We start from the raw sequence: 24,000 nt of genomic DNA, 5'->3' as shown, positions 1-24,000 counted from the left end.
TTGCGGCTAATGTCTAAAAATCTCTCCTAATAAAAAAATTAAGACTTTGGCAGGAAGTGCGTAGTAGGTAACTCTCTTGAAGTGTTTCGTAGTAAAAAAGCCTCAACCTTAGTATTTTTTTCTTGATATTACTAAACTAAGGGCTGAACTTTGCAGGGATACTAAGACTTCACCATATAAAACATGGGCATGGAAAATATGTGGTCTGAAAAACAGGCCATTTCCTGTTGCTTCCCATATGCTTCAAATAGGACCAAGTTGTGATAACAGCCACAAGCTAATGAAAAATTCCCGTGAGCTAATGTTTCCACCCATAGAAGCCTAAGAATAGGGCGTTACAGATATGGTTTTGGTTTTGTCTGAAATTAATTGTACGTTGCTAAAAGAGAGATTGAAAATTGGCCAAAATTGCACTGAAAATCAGCCTGTGGGGACCCCTGAGGGGCTGATATCAAGAACTCGGCTAAAAGAAGGTTGTTGAACATGAAACTTTGGCGTATTACATAAGTCCACATAACAACTTTGTGCACCAATTTTAAGCGAAATTGGCCGACCTTCATTTCCAAGTCTGCCCCGGTCTCTCAGGCAGAAGCTCTTAAAGTGAACAAATCACTTTATAATTCAAAAGTCTGTTTTATCAACAATTGCAGTGGGGTTTTCTAGTACTGTGCAGGAGGCCAAATGTTTCACTGCAATCTCAGTACTGGTTGTAAAAATGTGCAATATCAAAATGCCTAGCTATGCTTGTGTGTTTAAATTATTTTGCTTCTGACTTTTTAGATGTACGAGATGATGAAACAGGTCCATCATTAACCCCCACTCCATCGGGGTCAGTCCCTGCACCAGTACCATCAGGTGCATCGGCAGTTGCAGCAGCAGCAGCATCAGCATCAGCATCATCATCATCATCCAGCCAGTCAATAGATTCACAGCACACGCAGAGTAAGGCTCTTAAGTGCCTTAAACTGTTGTGTGAGAGTACTGTGTTGGCTCCATTCCTTCTTCAACTTATGACTGCTAAGTAAGTAATGATTATCTTTAATATATAGCTGTTTCAAGAGACCTTATAGGATGGAAGTGCCAAGCCTTCGTGACATGACCTAATGGTGATCTGAGTATTCACTGGAATTTTGCATATCGGTGTAGAGAAAATCTACAAATTTGTATTTTTGCACATGAAGCACATCATTTATAAACAAGGCTACAATAGATTTTCATCTCATAAGACCATTTTTTTCTGTAGCTTTCCTTTCACTGTCTCATGGCATTAAGTTGAAATTCTTCTAAAATTCAGCATGGCAAAAAGAACCTCTCCACAAATCCAAAGAAAAAGAAAGCATTTGAAATGAAGAAAATTTTTTTATATCTGATTAAGTATTTAACATGTTCAGGAGCTCTTTACTTCTACCCCCACTAACTTTCGGAGTTGTTGTGTGCACTTTTTCACATTTTTTTGGACAACCTTTCTCTAAACAGCTGTAAAAATAATTATGCACTGTTTTAATTAGCACATGCTTGCAATCATGTGATTTCCCTGGCAGTCTATCTCAGGTATAGGTGTCATCCAAGGTTTACTTCATGGCTAAATTGGACAGTTTATAGACCTTTGTGGGAGTCCTGTAGATAGCTACAGTGATGATTCAATTTAGCACTTCCAATGCAATAAGGCATATCAAAGTTGCAACCAACCACCCTCCAAAGCGAGTATAGTAGAAATCACATCGACTCAGAAAAAAAAATTGCGAGTTCCAGATGGGATTTGAACCCACGACCCTCCTTGATCTAACCAGATGCTCTAACCACTGAGCTACTGGAGACTCTATGGTGAGCAAGGGTGAAATGTGGGCCTTTGACTGGAACCGCATCACACGGTCACACAGCCAAATGTTAAATTGGTGCATATGAACTCACTAACTCCATTGGCAAACTCCATGTTAGGTCTTTCAAAATTAATTTACAATAGGTCTGTACTCGTTATCTCTGAACAACTAATTAAAGAAATTAACTCAATAATTTTTAAATTTATTTGGGGTGAGAAACCCTCTAAAATCAAGAAATCAACTATTATTGGCAAGAGAAAACATGGAGGACTTAAAATGACTGACTTTAATATCTTGAATAAAGCCTTAAAAGTCGCATGGATACCACGCATAAAATCCGAAAACGTAGTATTCTGGAAAATCATCCCTAACACAACCCTAGAGAGATATGGAGGATTACACTTCTTGACAAGTTATAACTATGACATTAACACACTACAGGTCGTAATTTACCACCTTTTTATGTTGACGTACTAAAAGAATGGCAAATGACTAAAGATTCTATAAGAAGCGAGACCCTACTCACTTATGAAGAGGTAATTTGGAACAATCGAAACATATTAATTAATGGTAAACCTGTATTCTACAAAAGTTGGTTTGACCAAAAAATTATGCAAATCCAGGATCTCCTTCAAGAGGACGGTAAATTCCTGTCCTTTAATAAACTTTTGTAAGTTATAAGTGTAAACTCAAAATGCGCTTCACCCTCTACTTCGGTCTTGTTAATTCTATATCAACTTCTTGGAGGTCAGAAAGTGAGGAAAAAGGAGAAACCATTTCCACCAAGTATGTGTACAACTTGCTGTTGAAGAAATTCTTTGTACTACCTATTGCTGAAACTAAAATCTTAAAACGTGGTTTCACTCCAGAAACCATCCAAAAAGTGTATGAATTACCTCTCCAGATCAAGTGTGACATTAAAATAACAATGTTTCAATATAAGATTATACACAACATTCTTGCAACTAAAATGTCTCTTTTTAGAGCCAAAATGTCAGACAATGATATATGTCCTCAATGCTTTACTGATACACACTCCCTAGATCATATGTTCTTATGCTGCTCTTCCATTATAGCCTTTTGGAAGACCTTTCAAAACTGGTGGACAAATAAACGAAACAGCAACTAACTCTGTCAAATAGTATGATTTTATACCGTGTTTTTGACAAAACGGAACATAGATACTCTGAACTATATGCTTCTCATTGCAAAATTTTCTATACACTGCAGCTGCCTGCACGACGAAAAGCTCTCTTTCAACAGTTTTCTCATACTTCTAAAAGAAAAATTAAACATACAGAAAGAAATAGCATTTCAAAACAAGTCTATTGCTGCTTTCCAAAAATCCTTTCAACATATTATTTAACATGCAATGATGATGTATTTTCTTTGTTTTGTTTAACTAAGTAAACGATGTTAATAGTGTTCATGTTTTGGCTTGTAGTATGAACTATCACATTGTACTGTAAGTAAATAGTGTGCTGTAATGTTACTATTTTCCTCTTTTCATTTTGTTGATTTACTTTATTTTTTCCATATGTATATTGTGTTTGTAAATTGATTAAGTAAAAAAATAAAACAAAATAAAATGAAACTTCATTCCAACAGTTATCTCTCTCCAAAAATTGGCTCCCATTGAAGAAGTGTTTTGAAGACATTGTCATGGAATTAATCTGAGTCCTATGCATTTCCAAAGAAAAGTTGGTGGGAGAGAGTGAGGGAAAAGAAAAACGGGACACAAATGTTTTCATTTTGGCCTTCTATCCCCTCACACCACATGACCACGGTTTGCACCTCTGGAAACGGTATCCAGTCAAAATCACTTCAATCTGGTTATCTACTATCAAATTGTACTCTCAATTCTGGGAGCTTCTTGTTCATTTATAATTCGGTAGGAATAGAGCAATCAAACTTCCCCCTAGCACAACAGAATGACCTCTCTGTAGTTTTCCAACATTTGTTGTGCACAGAAATGGGTATTGTGTTTCAATGGTATCACTGCTCTGTGATGCTGAAGAAAAAAGGTGCACTCCCTTGAGCTTGGGCCCTGGGCGAAATTGATTCATGGTATAGCAGAACAAGGGCATTGGTTTGGATATTTTGATTATGAATTTCATACAGGTATTATTGGGGGTGGGGCATGGGGGGGTGTGTAGTACGCCAATAGAAACAAGGCTGACTGTAGCTAACTTTTTATCGGCATTTTTCTCCTTGGTAGGGATACAGATGGCTGCACTCCATTTATGGCTGCTGTTCGTGGCCGCACATACCATGCTGCCCTCACCCTGTTCACAACAGCCCAGTGTCTAGCTACCAACCCAAGTGGACAGATTGACAGAAATGTTCTAATATCCATGGTGTGTCCGTCTGACAGTCACCCAGATGCCTCTCCTCTCCATGTGCTGTGCTGTAATGACACGTGTTCATTTACTTGGACTGGCACAGAGCACATCAATCAAGACATCTTTGAGTGTCGCACTTGTGGCCTGACTGGTTCTCTTTGTTGTTGTACTGAGTGTGCTCGAGTGTGCCACCGAGGCCATGACTGCAAGTAAGATTTTCAATAAACTTGAAATAGTGATGATTGTCCACTTGAAGCGCTGATAATTATATTAATTTTAAGAGCTGTTTTCACAGCTCTGCATGAATGTGTGTGCAGGCCATAGTTGAACTTTCCAAACTTTAATTTAACATCTCTATTTTTCCCCTTTAACAGGTACAGTAAAGCTTCTTGAACCTCTATTTTCATTTAACTTTTAAATACACTTTAAGTGAAGAAACAGTAACTGTATGCATTATGTAATTGTACAGTTTAAAACTAGTCGGTTGTTCATCTTAGTGTAAGCTTACTTATTATCATAAGGTGAATATCATTTTTGGACATTTTGTTACCATTTTCGTGCTATTTTGACTAGAATATTGTTACTGTACTTGTTATGCAATCAGGTTGAAGAGAACAGCACCCACTGCTTACTGTGACTGTTGGGAAAAATGCAAGTGCCGTGCCTTGGTACCAGGCTCCCAGGCTGCTCGCATTCAACTCCTGAAAAAACTTGTGTCAGAAACTGATTTGGTTAGCCGGCCTAATGGAAGGTAGGCTTTATATATGTCACGTAATGGCCAAATTTATTCAAGGGAAGAATTATACCATGGCGAATGTATATCTAGAAATGATTTATTCATCAGAACCAATTGATCTGTCTGAAACGATTGAATCATGTAGTTTCAAATCTAGTCTTGGACAAATTATGTGGCAAAGTTTGTCTGGCAGACGCGCTCTAAGATTAATCAGCCTAATACGAATTTTGCCATATAATTCATAACACTGGAGTTATACCTGGATGACTATCTTTCACAGGAGACAGATTAATCTTCTCAAACAGCTAATATGTCTTGGACAGATAATCCGCCCCTAGTATAAATTCAACCAATGTTCATTGTAAAATTGGCTTTGGTAGAACATAAAGTCCTTGTTAACACTTGAGTACCGATACAATTTTTTTTTATTTAGTACAGTAGGTTAGAGCTTTTGTTGACCTTTTATGCTTTGTTTTAGAGGGGAGCATTTACTGCTGTTTTTGGCTCAAACTGTGGCTCGACAAACTGTTGAGCAAAGGCAATTCCGACCACACCGCGCTGCTACAGATGCGCGTCCAAAAGCCAAGACCAGGACACTTGGAACAAATGGCACAACTCCGCCACTTCCAGAACATGATCTGGACCCTCCTAGGTTTGCTCGTAAGGCTCTCGAGTTTATCCTACAAGACTGGCGAGCCGTTAGTGCAATGTTGAGAGATGGTTGTCGATCACCGGGAGAATCAAAGTAAAGGAACCACTTTTTTTGTTTTGTGTATGGGATCTAAAATGACTATTTTGAAACATGGCATATAGTAAGCGATTTTTGTCTCTCGCATCAAAACCAAAACAAATTGCAATAAAATGCATATTTTTTGCTTATTACAGAGGTGACAGATCAGCAAAAGACATAAAATCAGTCACAAGCCAAGCAAAAATATCAAACAGTTGATTATTAATGACAAAACTTGCTCATTATAGTTACTACCATGCAGCGTGACTACCTCGCTATAGTAATGTTCCTATGCCATCGGTGTTCAATTTTGAAGCCCATGATTTCAAGGATTTCTATCATCGTAAAGACTTGCTGTCAAAGATCAATATCATTCATTGCAGTTATTTGTCTTGCTAGCCATTAGTGTGCACTTTGTTCACCGGGGCCCAGTTGTGCAAAAGGGGGATAATGCTATCTGCTGGAAAAATCGCTCTTGGCAAAACAAACTATGATTATCATGATCCATCTGGTGTTAAGCATAATCTATCTTTTGAACAACATGGACCTGGTGTCAAAAGTAACCATCACTTACTACTCGTTTCTGTTAGACTGCATGGACATGAGAGCAGTGGATTACCTGATGCAGGCTCAAGCCATCTCATACCCATGACGGAACAAGAAGATCGTCTTTCAAGTCAGGCGGGTACAGTGCGACTCGATGCATTCACACACTGTCTTGTAGCCAAGTGTGGTCCTGAGGTAAGATGTTGAATTATGTCATCTGTTAGGGCTAAAGGAAATGAATATTCATAGCTAGTTGTCCTCAGGTACAATACGTTTTATCATTGCTAACTAGACGCTCCAAGCGCATTTACTCAGGCCTTGTATCACAATGTCAAATCATACTCTACAAGTATTGAACACGATAGAAACAAATAAAAGAATCGGGATATTTGCCACAAGAGTTACGCTTAGACATTTACTCTTTCAAGTTGCTTCTTTGAATATCCTCTTCTTCCGATCGCTTGTTGTTTGCTTCACCTTCGAAGTTATGTTCATGAAGATTCTTGATCTTTTACACAGCTGAGGTCAAGCCCTAGGATTCAAATTTTATTGGTGACACGTTTTTGGTTGCATGTCCAGTCTGTCCAGAGATCACGCGAAATGATTGGTAACGGAAAGGTTGTGTCAAAATTTCAGGCTTAACTTGGACACAACTGAAAGAAAATGAAAATAGTATTGAGAATAGAGAAGAAAATGAAACGGAGACAAGATGTATGTACTCAGTGGCTTGTATCTTGGCTAGTAAGTTTCTAAACAATGCAAAATTCTCCGAGTGGTCTTGAAAAAGCAAATGCACTAAGTTCTTTGAAATGAGTTGGAAGTTCTAGATTAATGTAGTAATTCTATTATTCTGTAGATACTTGATCCTCTACTTGTTACACTGGTCACAGCAATAGAAAATTCAACTGATCCTCACAAATCCGATGAGATGAGCCTGGCTCAGCGTTTCATCAGATCGGTAGCCAGAGTTTTTGTTGTGTTGGCATCTCAAATGGCCCCTGCAAATGGCAAACGGAAAGTGTAAGTGAACTATACTATAATTACATTTTCTGCTACATGTACACTCTGGAATGAGAGAATCACCTAGTACGTAACAATTTTTATAGGGCAACAAAACATTTATAGGCACCCTGTTCAGGTATATAGACGATTTTTAAAACAATCTGACTACATGCTGGAATAAACTATTGTGGTAGTAGTCATCTTTTTAGGAGAAATGGGTAGGAGGTTGGGAAGAATGGGAAAGAATCCTCTTAAAATTTGAAAACCGCTGCTATGAAACCTTGTTCCGTCCAGCTCATTACTTTGATGCAAGACTTGTAGTTAAGGTGAGCCCTGGCTCCAAAAGCCCGTTAATCCAGGCACGTATACATAACAGTTTCCACCGTTTTACGGAAATTGGTCAGATTTTTCAGAATTACTCGGAAACCCTTTAAGGTCATTCCCCAGTATTGCATTGCGCATCTCTGCCGCGCATAATTTTACGCGTGACTAGCGCACGCGCATTGAAAAATGGCGGCTTTTTCTTTACAGCTGGACCTCGCCATAGAAGTAAATCGTCATTTTCTCGCAAACGAGTATGGTGACCTATCATTTTTTTCTGTTGTTTTGAATTGAGTGATAAATTTCTCTGTGTAAAATAAATATGGACCAATTCTCAGTGTAGAGCAAAAAGCAATCGTCGGAAACGTGAATTTAGCAAGCAATCGTAACTACAATCATGGTGCTATTATAAGGACTTTTATGGGTATAAACAAGGTCCTTTTGCTCCTAAACGAACATGGGGACCCCTTATTTTTATTTCAAAATTTAAGTTCCTATAATATAAACAATCGATGGGCAAAGTTTCACAAAAATCTCAGTGCAGGTTCTAGTTCAGCGGAATGACCTTAAAGGGGACTTCAGGGATAAAAAAAAAAAATCCAGAACATTTCTTAAGGGGACATGGCCCTGGACCCCTCTGGAAGGCACTTATTGTCACGATTTATCCTAGATCTGCGTCTGTAAACTTCATTGTAAAGTAACATTCTGGCCAAAATGTAATGTTGTACCTGCTGGATGCTTTTTACTTGCTAACAGAGGTGTTGTTCAGCCCTTGATGAAGTGTCAGCGCATTTTCCAGTGTCTCTCAACCATAGCCATTCCTGAACTTGTTCAAGTTGCGGATGCAATACTTGCCCCAGTGCGACTAGGTATCTGCCGTCCGGCCCAACCCTTCAGCCTTTTGTCTTCTACGCTTGAAGCCACACAAGCTAGCGAGGATTTATTCACTGTTGAACCACTGCCCATGAGGCCCTCTACGCCATCGTCTGTTGAGGAGGCTGCCACCCAAGAGAGGCCTAGTGTTCAAAGAGTGCGAAACCAGAGGCACAGAAGGAGACAGGTTGTTACTATTCCTCGTGCACAGGAACAGAGTGCTGTAGCAGTGGTGGGACCAGCTGTTGATGGAGAGGAAGTAGAGGTAACACGGATCATCAGGTTGCCCGTTTAAGCGTGGTTCGTACTTTTGAGATAAGCACAAACGTAAACACAAGCACAAGCACAAGGATGTTTACTCTAACAACATAGGCATGCACAGTGCGAGTTACATCGCAGGGGAAGCAAGATCGCAATTGGTAGCATTCTAGCGCCCTTGCTTGTGCTTGTTTAACGCCAGTTTCCTTATGTGAAATAAGCGTAACACTAATGAAATAAGCACAAGCACAAAAAAGGAAAATGTTTCTTTTTCTTGCGCTCATGCTTGTGCATATTTCGCCTCGGTGCACACTAGCGTTTTTCTTGTGCATGTGCTTGTGCTTACGCTTGTGGTTATCTCTTCAGTGTGAACCAGGCTAGCTTGCAAGAGTTAAAATGTGTGCTATTTATTAATGGATACTATTTATCTCCGACTGTGCTTACGTGTCTTCATTCCAATTAATGGATCACACCTCCATATCCAACCGTCACTGTCTTTTGTCTTGTGTTTCAACTGAAGTTCATTTTAATAGAAACTGTTCATCTAATGTTCCAAGAAACAAACACCAAATTAAAGTATGCCAATAGTCTTGCAGATCAAGTTGCTCGATATCCTTTCATGGCTTTTCTCAAATCAACGAAACAGTAGAACTTCAGCTTTGCACGTTCATATCACTTAGTGATGTTAAGTTGCATCACATATCTATCAAACTACCGCTGCTGGTGGTATTGCAACAACTGAAAATTTGCGTGGATTTCAAACAAAATTGATACAGCTTATATGCTGTGGTGTACATGTATCAGCTTTTTCATAACATTTAAGATTTTCACATCACGTATTCTCATATACATGTATATGGCCATGTTTTTTATCTTCCAACCTACTCAGTCACAGTATTTTGAGTTGTTTTGGCCACGTACAAAATAACCTTTAAATCAAAGGAAACCTGAAAACAGCAGTTTAGTTAGATAGAAAAACACCGAAAAGATAATAATAAACCATAAAGGAACAAGGGTGGTTAAGGATGGAAAAGACTGACACGGATCACAAACTTCCGAACTGTGCTTTTATGGCAGGTTGTTGAAGGGGCAGAGATGGAGTCGGAAAGCCATGAAGAAGCTGGAGATGAAGAAATTGAGAGTGGAGCAGCTGGCAATGAATCAGACATGGATTTGGACTTGCTAGCTGAGAGTGACAGTGACAGTGAAGAGAGTCAGGTACGACATCGAAACTTTTAGGTCGTGTTGTATTGGGATCCATTGCTTCAACTGCAACCTGTCTGGGGAACACTTGCAACCATTTTCAGTTGAAATGCGGCAACTTGCTGCCATGAGCCGTTTCAGCCTGGTTTGAGGCCGGTCAAAAGAGTTGATCAATCAAACCAAGTGAAAACGGTTTTCCCCAGTAGAACACGAAAAAACAACCAACCCAAGCAACCAGAAATGGTTGATCCCAATAGAACACGATCCTAGCTTCTCCCTCTTTGATGCTGATCTTGTTATCAATACTTCCCTCAGCCTTGATAATCAGTTGGTCCAATCAGTTGTAACATTTCTGGGAACCACTTTGCTCGGGGAAAATGTTTTTCAACCACAACCACAGTTAAATTTTTGCCTACACAATCTAGCACACTAGCTAAGGTTACTGTGAAGAAACTGAACTAATTGGTATCACAAGAACCGATATGATTATGATTATGATTATGATTATGATTATTACTGTTAAAGATTCGCACAGCTATTGATGATATTGAAGCTGGTTTATTATTATTATTATTATTATTATTATTATTATTGTTATTGTTATTGTTATTGTTATTGTTATTGTTATTATAGTGGATTGGATTGGCTCGAGATGTTTTTCAGCTACCTGAACCTGGACTTGAGGAGGCTTCTGGCGGGTAAAAAAATGTTTGAACTGTGACTAATTCTAAACACTTGTGTTTGTTTCAGGTCGGTGAGGTACATGTTGTGGAAAGTGTTCGTCGCAATCGCGTGACTGGCTCACTGATTGGGTCAGATGGTAGTGCTAGCATGCATGGTGAACATGTGGAGCTGTATTCTGAGGAAGAGTCGTCCACTGGGGAAGAGGAAGAGGAAGAAGAAGAGGAGGAGGAGGTGGTGGTGGAAACATATGACCTGCCAGAGAGTATAGAAAACAGACCTCCAACCGCAGGTATGTTACTACTCCTACGACTTGTAGAGAACAATAAGCAGGACTTAGTGATAAGCACGGTAATGAAATATGAAAGGTGAATTGATCAACATGACATGAGCGTGTCGTGTTGATCAATCCACCCTTCACAAGCAGGACTTACTTTCAAAGAATTGCTCAGTATGTGTAAATACAGAGTCTGTCTGGGAGATAAAACAGGGAATTGAAGAAGTGTCTGTAAGTAGAGCTGTCTGCTTATGACAGTGTCCGTTAGCGGATAGTTGACTGTACTACTGAATACATGTACGGTTATAGCGTAGCGTAATGTGGCACACTGAAACATCATTTAAAGTATACCAATCAGTAAAACATAAAAGAATCTTTTCAATAGCCTTTATTGAAATGGTGTCATCCACAGAACAATATTGATGATGAAATACGAGCATTACAAATACATTGTGCAAAATAACTTGTCTGACTCCGAGGGAAACGGTTTAATAGTTTACTAAGTACCTGACCATTACTGATCTTTTCTTCTCATAGGAGTTGACCCTAGTACCACTCCTCATGCCATGCAGTGGGCTATACGTGCCAACAACACCCAGTCACGTGCCACTGGTAGCAGTGCAGCTACTCCTCAAACCACAAGTGGCGGCACAGGGTTTATCTATGTTGATTCCACGTCACTCAGACGAAGTGGTGGTAATGCTGCTGCTGCCAGTACTGCTGCCACCAGTGAGGTGCCTGGGACTAGTGGTTCTCACAGTATGAGTAACTCGGCCAGTGCGCTGGCACGAGCTTTTGGTATTGTTGTAAGGGAGGTGAGTTAGCTTAGCTTGAGGTACTTTGAAATAAGCCATTTCAGATGGCTTGCTATTGGCGTATTTATTTACCAAGAGAGGATTGTTACGCATATCATCTTCTAGTTCATAACAATTCTAGCCTTTTAACTTTCCTGCAATTTCAACTTACTACTGATGCACCTTGTTTCATGTTACTGACAGGTTTTGGTTGGTTGAATTCACACCCCAGACTTAGGTCCTCTGTAACTACTGTATTCCTCTGTATTGGTGATGAACTTAAATTCTTGATGACGATTACTATGGGGGAATGACAATCGGCTGGATTCATTCTCTAGTGGCTCTTGTTAAACCTACAATAAGATATCCCAAAAATTGACATAGAACAAGTTACTAAATACAACGTTTTTTCCTATTCTGATTTATGAAACTGGTCCCTGAAAAACCAAGGTAATGGCATTTCCGAGCCTCTAAAAATAAAAATGTCCTGGTGAGGAGGAGGCATGCCCCCATTCCTTTAAGTGGCTTGCACCTTCGGCACTTGATTAACTTTCTCTTCGGGGCATGCCCCTTCACCCCTAATTTATACTGCATTTTCCTCTATAGGTAACTGACCTCCTCAACATTGCACAAGACCCATCAGCATTGCCAGCTGAAAGCCTCACTCCCAGTCCAGTAGCCTTGACTGAAATCAGCGCCCTGGTTGTCCAGCAGTTGCAAGCAGCCTGGAACTGGTTAGCTGTTGTCTTGGATTGCACAGAAGCTCAGCTTCGATTTGGACTATCGCTATCTGCCGCTACTGACCCCTCCCACCCCTCCCATCCCCTCCATGAATTCCATCCTAAAGCCAACAAAGATAGACGCACTCGTGAAGATCCCTCGCTTCTGAGAGCTTTGGAAAACAAACGGAAAAGATCTGTATTAAGACGGTGAGTAATTTTTTCCTCAGCTGTTATGAAAAAAGCTCTTAATTTCAGGTCTGTTCAATTTGTTTTTGTTGCAGTAGTTCTAGACTAGTAGGAGGCACAGTGGCCTCAGGGTTTAGTGCACCCATCTCCGGATTTGAGTCCTGGCACGGGACATTGTGTTGTGTCGTGTTGAAGACATTTAACTCTCACAGTGCCTCTCTCCACCCAGGCGTAAAACTGGGTACCAGCGAATTTAATGCTAGGGGGCACCTCTGCAAAGGACTATCCCATCTAGGGGGGAGTAGAAATACTCCTAGTCGCTTCATACCTCAGAAAGAGGTGATTGGTGCCGGTCTGATGGGTCATTTGGCTTGTATATGCAGACTTAACCTTTATTTATCCAGACAAAGCTAGCCTGAGCCCTTTTTATGTCCATGGTTATTATTATCACGGAATCTCCACAACCGCTCCATTCCGCCTTATCATCTAAATGACCATTAATGGCGTTGTTAAGACCTCTTTGTTCATTCTCTTTGAGTTTTCCTTCTTGCGCTTCAAGGAACAAACTTTTGACCTACAACATATGGTATTTCCAGCTGGTCACTTGCCTTAGTACTGACACTTGCGAGGAGAATTTTAATGGCCATCAAATAGGACAAATGTGTTTTGATGAATATGCGCATATTTCATTTTGCTTTCCGTTGCGGCATATGTGACAATTTTGTTACATAGTTTCAATCTTCTCTTAAGATATGCTCTTGCCAAGAACCACTAGTATCAATGATGGTTGATGGTAATTTTAAAGCCCATTTAAGTTTCCCTATGTGAGAGGGGGTGGTACTTTTTGATAAGTGGATAGGCTGCTTCATAACCACTTTCGTAAAAAAACAAACATCTCCGATAAATTGTAACCTGACCCAGAGGTGTCCACGTGAAAGGATACAACAATAATAATGTAATGTTCTTTTTCCTGTGAAAATAGGCGGCACGGAACTGCTAGTAGTAACTTGGATACTGGTCGGCAGGACTTCCTAGTTTATGTTCTTTCACTTCTGAGAGGCCATTCAAATGAACACGGGGACTCCTTGCCGAAGTTGGACGTTTCTTCGTTACGTCACGTGGCTTATGTCTTGGATGCTCTGGTATACTACATACGTAACAACCCTAACGCCAGCTCACAAGCTAACCGGTCTAGTGCAGAGAAGACTGTTGCTGCATATGCCACCAATGACGACGAAGGTGGCGATGATGTTGATGACGAGGACAGTGCAAGTTTCAAGAGAGATGCAGAGGAATACGAAGATGATACAGATCATGTTGAGGACGAACCCATGCCTACACCCAATTTGCCTGGAAATTTACACAGGTTTGCAGTCCTTTACTTGTTGCAGTCACTTTGCCATGGCTCAAATGTGACTAGTAATATATCAAACGCGAAAGAAGGTGTTTGACCACATTTCCAAACACCGAGAAGAGAGTTGAAAATATGACGTGTAGCAGAGTATATCTGACCGACTTTGAGGTGTTTGGAAATGTGGTCAAACAAAGTGTTGAGTGTTTGATATATCATCTTAATCGAAACTAGAACTAAGCACAAAACGAAGAAATATAATCTTAAAAATGTATGCTAATTAAGATCAGATATCCGACACGTGTTTAAACTGGACGAATTATTAATGAGTTGGTGAACATTATTTCCAGATTTTCGCTTTGGTAAAGGTGAGATAAGAACAACACAAAAGAACAAAATATTTTTCAGTACCAGTGAAAGTAGTGCTCAGTAGCTTTCATTTTGGATAGTCACATGAGGTCTTCCAAACACTTGAAAGTAAGAATTACATTGAGCTTACTCATGAGGAAGGATTTTAAGAACTCTGTGTTTCTTGTATGAACGTGAAATTTCAAATGTTTTCGTTGATTCTCGTGTAAAAGTGTTAGTGACTGAAAATGCAATTGAAAGCAAAGAAGTAAATAATTGTTTTCAAGGCAAATCATTGTTCTCTCCCTTTTTACTATTCAGTGATAAGAAAATCCTGGGCGCATTACTTTTGACGGGGTAAAGTACTCTTACATTGTCATTCGAGAAATACTTAGAGCTGCTATTTGCTGACCCACCTACAGTATATATCCACTTGCGTGTGACTTGTTGACTATTTGCTTGTGAAACATCAGCTGGTAGTCTAATGTCTAGATATTTAAATCTACCCAACATGTTGGATTAGATTCCTGTTGATGTGCTAAATCATGTCAGTCTCTGCAGTTGCCAGTTAATTCTTGTTGTATAGCGAAAACTACATCAAAACATTTGAAACCTGGCACAGCGCAAGGGATGTTTCTGTTACAGTTATTTGTAAAGACTTGGCGTGCATTGTGTTTTCAACTTTTTTGTGAGGACTGACTCCACCACCGTGTTGGGCTGTACCCCTCCAGACCCATACCAGGCACCAGTAGAGGAGGCTTTGCCTCTTGCATGCCAGCCACACCTTTTACACCCTGCAGCACGTAGGGAGCAGATGTTTGGAACTGTACATGAACACACAGACAGTGACAAGGGTACACCCTTGGTTAGCAGCATGGCTTTGTCACGAGAAGATTCTGAAACTGTATTCTCTGCTGCGAGAATATTCAACGAAGCTGGTGTGGGACAGGAAGGGATTCCAATGGAAGTTAACGGTAAGAGAGGTTTAGCATGGCAGTGCAGAGTTCTAAAATGTGTGTACAGCCCTGATAGAAATAGACTCGGTTTTATATGGAACATTTTGTAACTTGTAAATTGAATTTCAAAGAATCATTACTTTTCTTCCAGTTTACCTACTATGTATCAAACCAAGCAGAAAATCAATCGTGTTTGATGAAACATGTTTGACTGGACAATAGGACTGGTGCTTGCCTGTTAATTACTTCAAACCCTATACAAAAAAAAATAACTGCTTTTTACTAAATAGAAACAATTTCTTCCGATGTAACTGAAAAGTTAGTTCACTTCCTATGAAATTAGTTTACTTAGCGCGTGCATGTATTTATAAGCTTAACTTCGTTGTACATGTTTGGCAGGAATGCAAAAGTCGAAAATTCAACCTGTGTTGTCCGCAAGGTTTGTATTAGGGAAGTACAGTTGTATTGTTTGAGTTGGATCAGGCTAGTTTTTTAAAATCTAAAACCTTTGAAGAAATGAAAGAAACCATCATTTCCTAACTATGAAAGTCGGGCTTGCTCCCAAACGTTTTTGTGCTCTCCACAGAAAGCAAGCCCTCAGCAGAACCGTCAACCTCATTTGTAGCGCGTCCTGATAATGCTTTGGAATCCACCACACCTGTCGCTCCCAAGCCTTTCATTTCCAATGGAACCTCTGCCAACTCCCTCTTGGGCCGTTGGCGTTTGTGTGTTGAGTTATTTGGTCGAGTGTTTCTTGAAGATGTTGGATCTGAACCGTCGTCAGTGTTGAATGAGTTGGGAAGGTTTGATGTGAAAGAGTCCAAATTTAGAAGAGAAATGGAGCGATTGAGGAACTCCACCCAAAGAGATTTGACTCTTGAGGTAAGATGATTCCTGATTTTGTGGGTGTGAAAACCGTATTTATCTCTTCACTAATTTGCCTCCCCTACCAGCATTGCGTCACATATCATGCTCTTCAGCCCTTTTTCCTCTTTGATGATTTGTAACTCTATTGCCTGCCCCTCCCCCAAGTAACAGATGAGCACCATAGGTTAAGAATTGTTTTTAAAGAAACAACAGCCTCGAACAACATTGATTTTAAGGGGGATGGGAAGGAGAAGAGGTACGTCTGTAGTACATGTTCTCGACAGTCTGTGAGGGATTGAACCTCTGGTCATGGCAAACATATTTTACGGAACTGGGGCTTTCTGTTTCAAAGGTGGGCTAAATTTTGCCATAGCAATTGTCTGGGTGAACCAGATGTGTTACTGAAAACATTTCATCACTCGTGTGGGTAAGTCATTCAAATTGACTCTAAACGTTCAAAGAGCTTGCGAAACTTGGATACCAGTGACCAGTAATATTTAAGAACATAACTGCTTCCAGAAGTTGCGAAATGTTTGGGTGGCAAAAGTGCTAATGAACACACGCATTCATTGTTAAAGTTTTAAACCTGCACCACACGAAAACGATTTCGTACATCGACCTTAAATTTCTGTGGACAGTTAAAATATCTTTGTAGCTTGATCATAGACTGAAGTGCTGATACTAATCAGACTGGGAAGTTGTGTCCGTTATCATGATAGTTGTGTCATAGGGAACCTAAAATAGCCTTTAAACAAACAGAAAAATTCACAGTGACAGGTTAGTAAGGTATGCAAAAACACGAAAGGGGAAATAGGAAGCCAGTAAGCAACAAGGATGTATTGTGGAAGATGTAATTTGTGAAATACGAAAGATCGTGTTTGACCACATTTCCAAACACGGAGAAGAGAGTTGAAAATATGGCGCGCCACGGGGTATTTTGGCGATCTTCGAGGTGTTTGGAAATGTGGTCAAACACGGTCTTTCGTGTTTGATATGTTTTCTCAATCGAAACCAAAACTAAGGAGAATGCGGAGAAATAAAATCGTAAAAATTCTATGCTAATTAAGATCAGACAAGGGGTCATGATGTTCTTTGTTTAAACTTGGTGAAGTATTAATGAGTTTGGGAAGAAGATCTGAAAACTTGAATGTGTGTGATCTGACTCAGGTTGAGCGTGACCGAGCCACACTGATACAACAGACCATCAGGCAGCTTAACACGCAGTTTGGCCGTCGTGGGCCCAGGTCTCGCCCCATGACTATACATCGTGTGAAGGTCACATTCAAGGATGAACCAGGCGAGGGCAGTGGGGTAGCAAGGAGCTTTTACACTGCAGTAGGAGAAGCGTTTTTGTCTGGAGAAAAACTACCTGCTCTGGAACCCAGCAGAAGTAAGCTTCCTTTTGACCAAGAAACATTTCTTCAAAATGTCGTAGAGATATGTCTAATCTTTTTTATCATGGTTATCAATTTTACATACAATCGATTTTGTTTTCCTTTTTAATTTGAACACTTACATTTGTAGAGTGAATGCTTATGTTTGCTGACAATTTATTTCTTTATTTTTTTCATTTTTTATGCTATTCTTGGGCAAAAATCTTGTTAATTCACTGAAGTGAAGCAAGATTGTTACTGAAGATTCAATATTCTGTTGTTGTTTGAAAAAAAGGAATAACAAATTAGTTTCGTGCTTGTTTGTTAATGTACTTAACACTTCTATACTTAAGTTACCTCTACTGTGTTGGTTCTCTGTGTTTAAAAATTAACATTATATTATGTTTTTATTCCAATCACAACAGGCATAGTTCATCGCAGTAAACGAGTCCCAAGTTATCGTTGCAAGCGTGATCGTGAACGTGAACGTGACGTGAGAAGACAGCTGTCAGCTGATGCTCGAGCATTCCACTTCAGTGGTAGCAGCAGCGCTGATGGAGAGGACGCTGATGGTGATTCACTGCCGTACCACAGGAAGTCCTCGGGAGAGAGGCTCTATCCACGTGTACACGCCTTGCAGCCTGTAAGTTCTGTCGTTTATAGCCTCAAAATGCTAGAATAGTATGTAGTGTGAGTCATCACAAACCTAGCAGCTCAAAACACTACGTGCACTTGACTCTTGTTTTTTTTTCTGTAACATGAAGCTACAAAGAGAGCGAGAGTATTGTTACTATCACTAGGCTACATTTTAGCCCATTGTTAGTTACCTCCAGCATTACCTTAACAGTTTAATGTGGCTAAATATCATTTAGGCAAGGTTAAACTCGAGCTAATGCAGTCAGCTAGTGTGCCCATCCAGCTAATATCATTTAGGCAAGTTAAATATGAGCTTACGCAGCCAGCAGTTTCCGCGTTTGGGAGTACGTGACCTGTGGGGCGGCCTTCAGGGGTTTTGCAGGGGTTTATGGTTCATTGCATAATATTGTTGTAGTGTATTCTGCTGATTGTTGCGGATCAGTTGCACTGCTTTGCTCGCGAATCATTGCGGATTCTTGCACCCTCTCCTCCCTCCCGTTTTGTTCTTGGTCAGGGTAAGTATTCCCCAGGTAAGTAGATTCCACTGAATTTCTTTCAGTGTGACGGTGCCGGTTAGCGGACGCTCATTGGGTGGTTCCTGCTTTCCAGGGTTGCCATGGATACCTCCTAGCGGCTTATGGCTTTGGCACCCCGCTAACCTTTAAGGCACCAGTTCCCAAGCTCATCTATTTGCGATGAGTTTAACCAGTGCTGGGTGGCAAGAGGTGATTACTGAGATTACCATTGTAACGTGGGTAAATATTTTCCCATTTTGTCCCTCTTTCAGTCACTTGCTAGCAAGATCACAGGCATGTTACTGGAGCTATCTCCAGCCCAGTTACTGCTGCTTTTAGCCAGTGAAGACACCTTAAGACAAAGAGTTGAGGAAGCTGTGGAGCTTCTTCTTGTATCTGGCAAGTAAGTGGATAATTTTTTTAATGGTAAAAATTCTTTCATTGTTGTTGTTGTTTCCTGTATACTTCCCTTAATTTGTGCCCCTCATGTGGTTACCACAGAGTGTAGGAGAATCCAGACTTAAAAAGGATGCATTGAAAGTGGCATTTTCAGAAACCCGATGGGGTAGGAGAAGTCGTTAGTCTAGAAGAAGAAGCAGAGGCAGTGAATGTCATCTGCCAAGGGATCTGTGAATGTCCAAAACTGCCAAGTCTAGACAACCCTAAAACTCATTGTTGGTACTTTTTGTCACGGCGAGAGTCTGATAGCAGATGTTTTGCCTTCACAGGAAACCAATAAAGGATGCAGATGATGACTCCCTTAGCCCTGGTGGGGATCTTGATGATTCTGAAGATGACAGTTCTCCATTGTTCCACCAACCCGGCAAGACTGGCTTTTACTCCCCACGGCCCGGAAAGTGTACAGAGGAAAGACTTAACTGCTTCAGGAATGTCGGCAGGTATGCTGTCATTGTAATATAACTTGTAAGATCCGTTTGCTTGTCATGATGGTATTATCTAATACTGGGTAGTGTAAGTGAATTGTTGTATGCAATTGATGTTATCTTCCCTCTATGGAGAGGAAGGCCCGTGATATTTTAGTTATTTTTAAGCGGGTGGGGAGGGTAAAAGTGTGCAATAGTGTCGCATACTTGCTCTGTTCACTGAGAAATCCTGTTTTGCACCAAGCCCTTCAGTTGCTAGTCTGTAGGTTTGTAGCAGAAATTGCTATAAAGCAGGTTTGTAACCAAGCAGCACAAGGGAGAACACTATGCCACTGTTGATTTAAATCTTTTACAGTGCCTCTATGAACAAATCCTCCATATCCATTTTTTTAAAATTTTCGTACACAATACGTCTTTCTTAAATATCTTATCAAATTTCAATCTCTTACGAACATTAGAACTCACGTTTTTTGGAGCTTTATTTCCGAGAATTTACGGCCGCTATCAATTTTCCTTGTTCTAAGGCTTGGTTGGGAATTGGAGTAAATGACGTCATTTACTCAAAAATGCCGCACGGGTTGAAATTGTAATAACAATTATTGTAGAAAATTGCATGACTATAAGAGCCAAAGGTTTTGTTATTCGTTATGCGAATTGCTGTATTGTTATTATAATTTTAACCCGTGTGGTATTTTTGAGTAAATGACGTCATTTACTCCACTCCCAACCAAGCCTTGGAACAGGGAAAATTTTAATTTAAATGGCGGCCGTAAATTCTCGGGAATAAAGGTCCAAAAAAAGGTGAGTTCTAATGTTCGCAATAGATTAAAATTTGGCAAGATATCTAGGAAAGACCTATTGTGTACCAAAATGCTAAAAATTGGATATCGAGAATTTGATCATAGGGGCACTTTAGTAGCTCCAAAGCTCTTAGTTTTCTTTATGGAGTTAACACCAGTGGAGACATTGATTGAGATACGTAATGGTTTGATAGAATTTGTATTATTTTCTCGTCGGTTTAAACATGTATTTAAAACCTTGAGGGTGCGGTAAAACTATCATTTTCACAGATGCTTTTTTTTTTTTTTTTTCAGTCTGATTCGTGTTTTGTATCTGGCGTAAATTCACTTTAGCTATGTTTCAGAAGTGTCCGTAATCTCTGACCGAAATTTGCCCGAAATGAGATAAAATGTGTTCGAAAATTAAACGTCCGAAATTTTAACGTCCGAATTGTTTTGCAAGTGATGTATGTTCAGCAGTCATTTAAATAACTGACCAGCTTCCTTTCTGTTTGTATCCAAGGATCATGGGCTTGTGTCTACTACAGAATGAGTTGTGTCCAATCAACCTCAACAGACATGTCATAAAGCACATTCTCTCCAGAAGGGTAAGTCAGCATCGAATCTTCCATCTTAGTGTGCCTTGTAGTATATAAACGTTACACTCGAGTTCAAATAACTAAAAGTAGATTACAACATGTACATTTCACATGTCACAATTGTCTCAACGACGGTTCTAGAAAGTTCCGTCAATGCAAATTAGTTTTTTTGGCCAGTGATCGATACTTTTATTGCGCGTTACATCATTAACGGTATAATGACTAACTGTCATTATTTTTACTGAGGTGTTTGGAACAACAATATTGCAATTTATTCCCTGACAAATAGTTTGGAAAAATAAAAATCGTTAGCAAATATGAAGAAAAATACGAATTGACTACATCTGGTAATGCGTTCAGAAAGCCGGCCGTGGTTGCAAAATGATAATGACTGGTATTTTCTTTTGTATAATTGAAGGGGCTCACGTGTTTCTACTTGTTATTTTGTAGACTGGTTGGCATGACCTGGCATTCTTTGACCCTATGCTGTACGAAAGCTTACGCAAGCTGATTGTTGAAGCTGCTTCTCCCAATGCTGAACACATATTCAAGGGACTCGACCTGACATTCAGTGTCCAGGTCACCGCGGACGAAGGTGATGGCAACCAAGTAGAGTTGATTAAAGGTGGAAAGAATGTGGCAGTCACATCGTCTAATGTGCATGAATATGTTCGCCTGTACGCAGAGCACAGGATGGCTGGTAATAACAAGAGAGCTCTTCAGGTAAGTTCTCTTTATCACCTGCTCGTTATCAGCCATGTTCATCTCTCGCAGGATTGGGTTGGGACACCAACATGGCCGCCGTTTCATTGTTTAAGGACACCAATATGGCAGCCGCAGCGCAATGTGGAAACGCTCTGTGTACGAAAATTCTATCAGAAGAGCATCACTGACATAAAAAAAACAACTTTTAGATAAGAGTTTTATAAGTTTCAACGACAAGCAAAACGATCGTTTTGTTGCTATGGCAACATTAAAGGTAGTCAAATGTTCACTCCTGAAACTACCCGGTAAAGGTTGGTTGTGAAGTGGGAAAAAGGTGTGTTCACAAATTTTCACAGTTGAAACAATCATCGTCCTAAAATTCTAATGTGGGATATAGAACTGTAACGGAGATCCGTAAAATTGTACTAAGTGTGATATCTTTAACTCTAGTAATGACGCAGGTCACTTTCTCTTTGAAGGCTCTTCGTAGCGGAGTACTGGATGTTATACCTCAGTCCTCATTTGATAACCTGACTGCGGAGGATTTTCGCTTGCTGTTAAATGGTTGTGGTGAAGTGAATGTACAGCAGCTGATAAGCTATACGTGTTTTAATGATGAAACAGGAGGTTTGTAGTGTCATAGCAGCCATTATTGTGAGGTTTAAAGGTTGTCCAAGGACGCACAGACCTTTAGTTAAGTGCGACTCCGTCTACGAAATACGAATTCATGTTTTCAACGAAACACTGACAAAGAGTGCAAAGCCAACTTTCGTCATTGAAGATCACCTCTAGGTTTGCTAAATTGTCAAGTTACAGAGAATTATCTTAAGCACCTCCCCCTCCCCCCCCCCCCCTCCCCACACCTCTATGCCAGTTGTAGAAGAAAAACGGTACGAAATGGTGTTTGGATGTAGTGAAAAAGGATGTGAAGCCCTATATATGATTTTAAGAGTATCTTGTAATTTATATCGCTTAGTTGTACTGCATTACTTTTTCTTGTTGTGCGCTCTCTTCTTTCGCCATTTTCTGCCCAGTTTACCCGTGTTAAGTAACTGGTTTTCTCAAAGTTGTGCATGACTTCTGGTCTTTGCTATTCTCAGGTGCTGGAGCTGAAAAGTTGCTCAAGTTCAAGAAGTGGTTCTGGTCTATAGTGGAAAAAATGAGCAATTCTGATAGGCAGGACTTGGTGAGTGTTTTTGAAAAAAGCTATTCTACACCACTCTGAAGTTTGATTAGTGGTTTTGGAAAGTACAGTGAATTTTAAGTGTTCTCCTTAGTTTTAGTTTCGATTGAGAAGATATATCAAACACTCAAGACAGTGTTTGAACCCATTTTGCAAACACCTCGTAGTTCGTCAAAATACTCCGCTGTGCGTCGTATTTTAGCGCTATTCTCTGTGTTTGTCAATGTGGACAAACACGGTCTTTCATGTTTGATATATTACATGAAACATTCTAGAGGTATGATTTTCGTTTTGACGCGAGGATTTAAATGAGCTTATTACAGATATTTTCTTATTTAGATAGTTTACTAATCAACTGCCATATTTTAAACTGATGTTACTTTCTTCTAAGGTCTATTTCTGGACATCGAGCCCTGCCCTACCTGCCAGCGAGGAAGGTTTCCAACCAAAACCATCAGTTACAGTGAAACCCGCTCATGATCATCAACCGCCTACAGCGAACACATGCATTTCTCGTCTCTACATCCCTCTCTATTCTTCTCGAGCTATACTTAAGAGCAAACTTCTTCTGGCAATCAAGACTAAGACCTTTGGATTTGTGTAGATGAGAATATCACCAGTTGAAAATTTCACTGTTCTTTTCTGTCCAGAAGTCGTCGATAGGAGAGGCGGAACGAACAGTTGGACCAATTCAAAGTAGATACGAATCAAAGAAACAAAAACTGACTGCTGTTTGTTTAACAGAGGTTAAGGATTGCAGATTCCTCACTATGAAGTTCAAGTCTTGTGTTGTAATATTAATTCTTATCAATGACTTAAGATCTGCTGTCACTACAAGGATCGTTGAAAAATTTCGCGCTATTTGACAATTATGTACTTAGAGTTAAAATAAATATTTCATGGAACTGATACTGCTACAATTCATGTAAAGCCCAAAATACTTCTGAGATAATCAGCAGTTCGAACAATTCAGGAGAAAAACCTCTGGGCTTATAGTTGTTTAAAAATATTTTAGTGAGTTTATTTGTTTTTATTATTTTCAAAACAAAAAAAAGGGTAAGTACACCGTACGCATGCGTGTAACGTTATGTATTACGAAATGAAAAACCGTACATGGAGGGAAAATTCTGAAATTGTTCCGCTTGCATACACAGGACTCCCCACAGTTCAGATTAAAAGTTCTCCTAGATGAATCGCGACTCGTTGACCCCGTTACCTCTGTGTGAAGGTGGATGATGAAAACAGTTCGCTCACAGGAGACTTGCCATCTTTCCGTTGCCTTTGGGGTAGTTTTTTCTTCTCTTTCTTTTTTT

At 39.9% G+C, this 24,000-nt stretch overlaps 1 pseudogene across 1 annotated transcript in view; it reads left to right on the top strand.

The window, feature by feature from the left end:
• Positions 1-23,723, top strand: part of LOC145494258 (E3 ubiquitin-protein ligase UBR5-like) — a 57,110-nt pseudogene extending 33,387 nt beyond the window's left edge. Inside the window, exons 14-36 of the transcript XR_014050246.1 lie at positions 781-1,021; positions 4,039-4,371; positions 4,767-4,913; positions 5,377-5,643; positions 6,219-6,369; positions 7,031-7,194; positions 8,254-8,635; positions 9,706-9,846; positions 10,582-10,804; positions 11,327-11,604; positions 12,190-12,512; positions 13,474-13,857; positions 14,872-15,164; positions 15,733-16,028; positions 17,181-17,403; positions 17,812-18,029; positions 18,810-18,940; positions 19,266-19,436; positions 20,724-20,808; positions 21,250-21,522; positions 21,984-22,131; positions 22,605-22,690; positions 23,079-23,723. The product of XR_014050246.1 is annotated as an E3 ubiquitin-protein ligase UBR5-like (transcript). The remainder of the gene's footprint in view (positions 1-780; positions 1,022-4,038; positions 4,372-4,766; positions 4,914-5,376; positions 5,644-6,218; positions 6,370-7,030; positions 7,195-8,253; positions 8,636-9,705; positions 9,847-10,581; positions 10,805-11,326; positions 11,605-12,189; positions 12,513-13,473; positions 13,858-14,871; positions 15,165-15,732; positions 16,029-17,180; positions 17,404-17,811; positions 18,030-18,809; positions 18,941-19,265; positions 19,437-20,723; positions 20,809-21,249; positions 21,523-21,983; positions 22,132-22,604; positions 22,691-23,078) is intronic.
• Positions 23,724-24,000: the final 277 nt, after the last annotated feature.

The sequence above is a fragment of the Orbicella franksi genome, chromosome 8, assembly GCF_964199315.1.
Source record: "Orbicella franksi chromosome 8, jaOrbFran1.1, whole genome shotgun sequence".
In the NCBI taxonomy this organism is placed as follows: domain Eukaryota; kingdom Metazoa; phylum Cnidaria; class Anthozoa; order Scleractinia; family Merulinidae; genus Orbicella; species Orbicella franksi.
Note: the sequence above shows the minus strand (reverse complement) of the source record. Positions and strands in the feature narration are given on the sequence as shown.